The sequence below is a fragment of the Lontra canadensis genome, unplaced genomic scaffold, assembly GCF_010015895.1.
Source record: "Lontra canadensis isolate GAN:19392208 unplaced genomic scaffold, GSC_riverotter_1.0 scaffold29, whole genome shotgun sequence".
Lineage (NCBI taxonomy): Eukaryota > Metazoa > Chordata > Mammalia > Carnivora > Mustelidae > Lontra > Lontra canadensis.
This window is the reverse complement of record NW_022631023.1, coordinates 16,693,392-16,701,226: the sequence shown is the minus strand read 5'-3', so window position 1 is coordinate 16,701,226 and position 7,835 is coordinate 16,693,392.

Below are 7,835 nucleotides of genomic sequence, written 5' to 3'. Positions count from 1 at the left end.
TACTCAGCACATGATAAACACTCAATAAATGTTGTGAATCAGTATATGCTAAGTAGTACATTTCTAGCTAGCTATAAATGAGTTTTGCTTCTATGACCTGAAATATTAATAGGACACTTTTCTATAGAATGGAAATAATTTGTGAGGCTCCTGCATGCACTGGGGTTCTAAATGTTGAAAAGCAAAGATGTTATTCACTTGACTCTGATGTCGATTACTGTATTTCCAAATGGGAAATCACCAAGTGCTCTTTATATTCATATTTAATTAATCTTATGGTAAAGACTTGCACTTTTTGTAGCAGGTAGTATTTTCCCAAATGACACATCCTTCTCAATGAGGTCTTGATATTCCTTTCATTGTATGTGATGATGTAGTGGTTATGTGCCTTGTCCACCCTTCACATAGCAATTGATAGACCTCTATAACTTCTTCAACCAATAAAATATGACTGAATGATGCCATGATATTCCCAAAGTTTTGATTATAAAGATACTGTCTTTTCACCTTGTTCTCTTGGGATATTTGCTCTAAGTCACCATGCTGAGAAGAAATCAAAATGAGTCTTAACATTAATCAAACATGAAGGGGACACTTGCAGGTGTCCAACCAGTACCCCAGCAGAGAGCTTAGCCAACAAGCAGCATCAGCCACTATATGTGAATAAAAATACTTCAAGATGATTCCAGATTCCAGGAACTTTCTAAAGTTCCCAGGTGGAACCCTAGATAGTGGAGCTGACACAAACCACCCTGAACCCCAGAGTCTATGATACCAATAAAATTGTGTGTGTGGGTGTTTTTAACACAACAAAATTTGAAATGATGTGTTATATAACAATAGTAACTGAGACACCCTTCATTCAAACATAGTTTTACATCACAACTGTCCATTAGGCTTTTTTGTTATTTTTTTTTCCCAAACTTTAACTTTAGGTAATAGTGTTGTGTGCATACTGCATCCTCAAGTGCTCTATTTGACTTGACTTCCATCAACCACATAGCACAGAAACATTCTTCTTTGAAGACTATACATATATATTTCTATTCAGTATTCAGTAAAACTTTCATACTTTTTCTAAATATTTTTGACTTTACCATTATTATGTGATTTTTATTATTCAAAATACTAGATTACATAAGGGTAAAGGTTATTGGTATTTTTTTTCAACCAGTAGATTCCCAGTGCACACCAAAGAATTAATGCATAATAAATCATTGGTAAATATTGCATGAGTAAAAGTGCAGACACAAACACTTTTAATCTGTTTTAGAAATTTTAGAATGCTGTAAACACAAAAGTGTATAAAGCTTGAGTTTTTATTTCTTTATGCAAGCTTGCTATTTAGTTTGTATTCTTATAGAATTAGTTACTTGACCACTTAAATATTTGATGAAATTGAATGAGTTGTGTCACTCTTACACTTTAAAGATTATAGATATGAATTTCTCAAAAAAATGTTTGCATCATTTCAATAATAATGGTGATAATAGTAACAACAGCAGCTAGTATTTCTTATATGCTTACTATATGCCAGAAATTGTCCTAAGTTCTGCTTGGGTTACTGAATTATATTTTTAAGTCAGGTTTATTGAAATGTAATTTAGCCACAGTCAAATTCACCTCTTTAAGTTACACAGTTTTATGAATTCTGACAAATACATGCAGTCAGGAAATCATCACCATGGTCAAGAGAACAATTGCGTCACCCCCCAAAATTCTATCATGATACTTTGTGGTCAATCTTTTCTCCATATCCAACTTTTAGCAACCATTTTCTGTTCACAAAGTTTTGCTTCTCCCAGAATTTCATATAAATGGAATCATAATCTTGTCGCCATTTGTAGTTTATTTCAATTAGCATGATACATTTGCAATTCTTCAGTGCTACTGAGCTGTTTTGGATTCTGTTGTAAACAATCATCTGTATACCTTTTCCCAGCTGATGGGCATTTGGATTTAGTTTTGGGTGGTTATGAAATAAAACTTTTAAACACCTGTGTAAAAGTATTTACAGAAACATATGTTTTCATTTCTCTTTCAGATCTACCTAGAAGGGGGATTTCTGGGCTGTGTGGTGACTGGATGTTTAACTTTGTAAGAAATTACCAAACTATTTCCCAAAATAGCTGTATCATTTTACATTACTACCAGCGTTGTATAAGAGTTCTAACCGGTCAATAACCTCACTATATAGTTTGACTTTAAAGCCATTCACAAAGGTGCTTAGTACAATTTCATTGTGCCTTTAACCATATTTCCCTAAAAAATAATATTAAGTATTGATACATGTGTAATATTGATGAAGTGTTTTTCTAATATTTTATCCATTTTCAAATATTTTATAGTTATTAATCATGACAGTTTTCAGAAATTCTTGATACCAGTTCTTCATTACATATGTGTTTCAAAATATTTTTCCCCAATCTGTGTTTTCTTTTCAATTATGGGAGATTAAAAATACAATAATCTATTATTTTGATGGGTATATTCCAGTATACCCCAGATCACTGGTCCCGTAAACCTTCATTGAAGTGGTGAGATCCTTTATCATTGTAGCTTTTATCTTCTACTTACTGGAGTACAAGCATCTTATCAAAGCTTTCAAGAAACTTGCCACTTCTTGCTTATCTAATCTGGCTTATATGATGTCACCAATACAGTGGATCAACGTGATGTTCTGTGGAATGTGCTGACAGTATAAATACTTTCAGATTCAATTATGATACAGGATGGGTTGTAAACTAAGCCCTAGAAGAAAAATTAAACACATATTGCAGCCCATCCCATATGAATATAATTGTATCTTATTCTACCTCTTTTTAGGAATCAAAAAAAGACATTCACTATACTTCATGGGTACGATATATCTGAGACCATGTGAGTCTGCTCTGGCCAAGAAAATATACCAGGCAGAAAATATATCCGGCTACAATGAGGACTGTCGCCACATTAAATTTACAATAGTCTGCTCGTTCACAAGGATGTTTTCAGATTTTGTAGATGACAATTTGATGATACAGATATATTAAAAAAATTTTCAGTAATATTTATTCTCCCTAAGATATAATTTTTTTTTATTTAATCTCTTGGCCAGACAGGTATTGTAGAAAGTTTTAAAAGTTTCCACCTGAATGTCCTCATTATGCTAGATTTTTTTTTTTAAGATTTTATTTATTTATTTGACAGAGATCACAAGTAGGCAGAGAGGCAGGCAGAGAGAGAGGGGGGGGAAGCAGGATCCCTGCTGAATAGAGAGCCCAATGCAGGGCTCGATCCCAGGACCCTGAGATCATGACCTGAGCCAAAGGCAGAGGCTTAACCCACTGAGCCACCCAGGCCCCCCAGCTATGCTAGATTTTAGTAGCATAGGAAAGTAGTATCATACTTTAGTCAACCATCAACATGATCATTCCATTATACATTTTGGAACCGAAGAAGTTACCCTTGGGTGAGTCCGTTCACCAGTGGACCCACTGTGAGTCACTATTGGACCTAGACTTTATTATTCTTCAAGTATGGGGGAGGGGATGTGATACAGTATTTGTCAAAATCCTCTAGACCAGGGACTGGCAGACTTTTTCCTAAAGGGCCAGATAGCCAATGTTTTAGGCCACACAGATTCTCCTTCAACTACTCAACTCTGCTGTTACAACACAAAAATGGCCGAAGATAAGCTAGAAATAAATGAATATGGCCATGATTCCATTGCAAGGGGTTTAGCTAGACTTCAAGTGGGAAGAATGTGGCCTTTCTGTAGAATTCCCTTCTGCCTAAACTGGAGATTCAAGGTTTTCTAGGCCTTGCCCTCCTATCCCCATATCAAGTTGCAGAATTTTACTTTTTTGAATAAAGACCCTGACAAAGCTTCACAGAGTTGCTGATCTTAAGAACTCAACCTTCCCCAGAGCTCTGCTTACATTATAATTTTATAATCAAGTTATGGGCCTGATACTCAGCTTTTTCTGCCTTATGGCAATAGGAGATGAAAATCTTTTTATGGGCTGCTGGGATGCCCTCTGAATTCCACACTGAGCCTGCATTTGGTGATTAATCATCTCACACTTTCACTGCAGTTTTTCTAAAATGTTGTGAGCCCTCAGCAAAAGCCAGCTGATTCCATGATCCTTGTAATTATTACCTCCTATCAGCTCTCAAATGCCTGACATCTTGCACTCAGCAGTGCACTCATTCTTGTCTGCCAAGGAAACTTTGGCAGCTACAGCAACTTTACCTCCTAGGGGCTACTATACTTCATCTACCAGCCAAGTAGCCAATGACACAGCTCTAACATTCCCATCTAAACTCTGTTCTCTAAGCCCACTCTTGGCACTGGAGGTTGTCTTTCTCATGTTCTATGAACTCAACGTGGAGGTGGGGATTCATGTTTACTTGGTTTATTGTGGCATGCTCTTAGAAAATATACTCAGAAGGAAGCAGAGAGAGTGGGAATAGGAAGAGTGGACCAGTGATACAGCACAAGCCTCAGCCAGTCCCTGCAGAGCTTCAGGTCTTGTGATGACTCTTCATAGATGTTCTTAATTGAGTCAAAGGGACCAGGTCTTTATACCTCTGCATTGACTAGTCCATGTGTGTGTGTGCTTTCTCTGCAATGAGGAAGAACAAGACAGCTCTGCCTAGCTGAGGGCAGTTCCTGAAGTGGGCTTTGGATTGTTGATACACAAAGCTCCAGGCATATGGAAATTAAACACCTCAGTTTTAAAAAGTGAAATATGTGAACCACACCACAGCATCAGACACCACATGATTTGCTATGACTTTTGCTCCTTAATGAAGCCAAAATGTAACACACACAACAAACTTGTTGGGCCCTAAAGGAAAACTGGAAACATAAGCTGATATTTGGGGGAGGGGGGCACCCAGGAATCTTGCCTCCTTGCTTCTTGCCCTGTACCATCCCGTTTCTTCTTCCCTCACTTCACTTACTTTAGAAATTCTTGCTCTTCATAAAACTGCTTCCAGCTGTTTGCTCTCCTTTGTTTAGAGCTCATCTCTGCCCTTAGAGTTTAGCTTGCCTTATCTCTTAAGGCCTTGTGATCCCATTTTGTAGCCTTGGAAAATGGCTTTTTTTGATACCAGCCCTCTCAGTTGGCAAATGCAAAGACTAGTTATGTCCCTTTCCTTCAAGTAGATAGTGATTTGGCTGATTCTAGCTTTTTGAATACACTTTAGAGTATTTGGACCTTGCTTAGAAACATATTAGTTAATGCATGTAATAGATAGTTAAGTACTTATTTCGTATTTGACACTGTGCTGGTCCTCAGTTATCTTTGATATAGGAATGAAGTAGCTAGACTCAACTTAAATTGGTTCTCAGAAGTATATCCCGTAATAGTTCTGGGCCTGCCTCCCAAAAAGGCCAGAAGACTGTAGAGCAGATGTATTTTGCAGCTCTCAGAAGTGTTTTCTTATGAATCAGTTATTTATTGACATAATAAGGCTGAACAATAAAACACATGCAAAGCATTGATTGTTGCTCATGAATCTTGGGTCAGTTGGGAATTTCTGGTCTTAGCTGTACTCAGGCACTGAATTTAGCTGTAAGTTAGGGAAGTAGCTCTGCCAGTCTTGGCTGGACTGTATCATGTGCTCAGAAGCTGGCTGGCTGCCAGCCGGTCTAGGATGGTATTGGTTAGGGACAATAAGGTCACCTGCTTCTTGGTCTCTTATTCTCTAGCATGTTAGTCTGGATTTTTCACATGGCATAAGAGAAGTTTCAAAAGAGTGAGCAAAATTATGTATAGGGCCTCTTGAGCTTGGACAGAACAGTCACAAAGCAGTAAATTTTCAAAAGCTGGATGTATAGACTCTACCACTTAATGGGAAGAATTTTGAAAACATTGTAAGAGATATGAATACTAGGAGGAGAATAGTTGAAGATATTTTTACAATTAACATATTATGATCTAGAGTTAAGTTTTCCACTGGGCTTTTGTGTTTTGTTTTGTTTTTCTCTATGCATTCCATATCTTATTTAATCTTAAAGTTTTGGATTCCCTAACAAAAACTTCACTAATAGTTAGGATTTGGGAATTTATTTGCCACTTGCCTAAACCAAAACAAAGTTAAAATATTCAATGGTGTTAAAAAAATATATAATTCATCCTCTTAAGTCTGAACAATCTGGCCAATCAATAGTATCTAAAAAAAAAAAACAAAACAAAAAACAAAACCCTTTTTTCATTTCCCTTGTTAATTCCATTTGATTAGTGACCACCAAAATAAATACTGGCACAACTGTAGGACTTTCAGCTCTTTCAAACTGGAACTAGAAGTGGCAGGAATAGAATCAAGGCGTGTAAATTCAGCACGTGCTCTGTGCTTGTAATGCTGCTCTGCCTAGTGTCTCTGCTGATATATACTCGTCACTCACTAAGGGCTCAGCTCAGCTGTACAGTGATGCCAATTTTGTTGTTGTTATTAGCTTTTTATGAAATGATTTGTGTGGTGTAGAGAAAATAAATTGTGTGAATTTAAAAAATCAGGGTAATCTTGGTATAATTCTAGAAACTAAAACGAAGAACACAGCAGGAAATATTTTGGTTCTTCACTTATAAGTATGTTTGATAAGGTCCTCTAAACAAAAAGATACCCAATGTGATTGCAAAATAATGTGTGTGTGTGTGTGTGTGTGTGTGTGTGTATTTTCCTTCTACACAGATGTCATTAGGTAGTCTGAGGTCATCCCTTGCCAGAAGGCTGAATATGGTAATCAGCAACTATTTGTACTATTTCTGCCTTATTCTTCAACATATTTAATACATTTCAGTACTCTTATGTTAATAGCAGATTTTTTTTGTGTGTGTGATTGACATATTTATTGTCTGTAGATTTATCTGTTGACTGGCAGCTGTCTAACACTCTTGGAATTCCAATTAATGAAAATCAATGTTAAGAACAAATCCTGATTGTCCTGAAATGTTCAATCTATGCTAGAATAGGAGACATCTGAAAAAAGATGACAGTTTAATGGTCTAGGCTTCATTTTAGAAGTCATTATTCTGCTGCTTACACAATAGCTTTACTATTATCAGTGTTTTTTGTTTGTTGTGTTTCTGCATTTTTGTAGATGGAGATGATAGAGCTTAGAGACTGCAGTGTCTCTACGTGCTTTCTGTTGGAACTGAGTATTTTTTATCAGTGTGATGGGTGATGGTGAAGACATGTTTAAGAAAGAAAACATAAGGGAGCCAGTTCTTGAATATCTTCTTTTTCAGAATTATCATATATTATGGAATATCTTTAAGCAATCCAGTATCTTTAAGTGTTATCATTTGAGTGGTGACACTAAGCATTGACTTGGGACTAACTGATTATGGGAGTAACAAAAACTATTTCATATGGCAATATGTATAGCAGTTGGAATAAATATTAAGTGATAATGGTGCATAGAGTTGTATAGTTCAGAGTTTACTGTAAAATATTCCAATAGGAAAGATTTCCCATGATCTATGATGTTATCCAGATTCATAACTCATGATAATACTTTTTTCCATTGGGTAGCATTTTTTTATGTTTAACATTTTCATCTTTATCACCTGACTTGATTCACATAATAATCCAGTGAGATAGTTAAATGTAGTTTTCCTAATTTTTTACATGTGAGGAAACTGAAGCTTAGGTTCTTTAAATACTTTCTATATCTGACATTCATGGATTACTGAGCATATTAGATTAGCAAAAGAAAAGGGAAATATGCTATTCCATTCATAGGGATACAAAAAATAAACGAAATATTTTTAAGTGATGGCAGGCAATATGATAGAGCAAAATAATTTAAAAGCAGTCACTGGGGTTTCTTCAAACTGTATGAA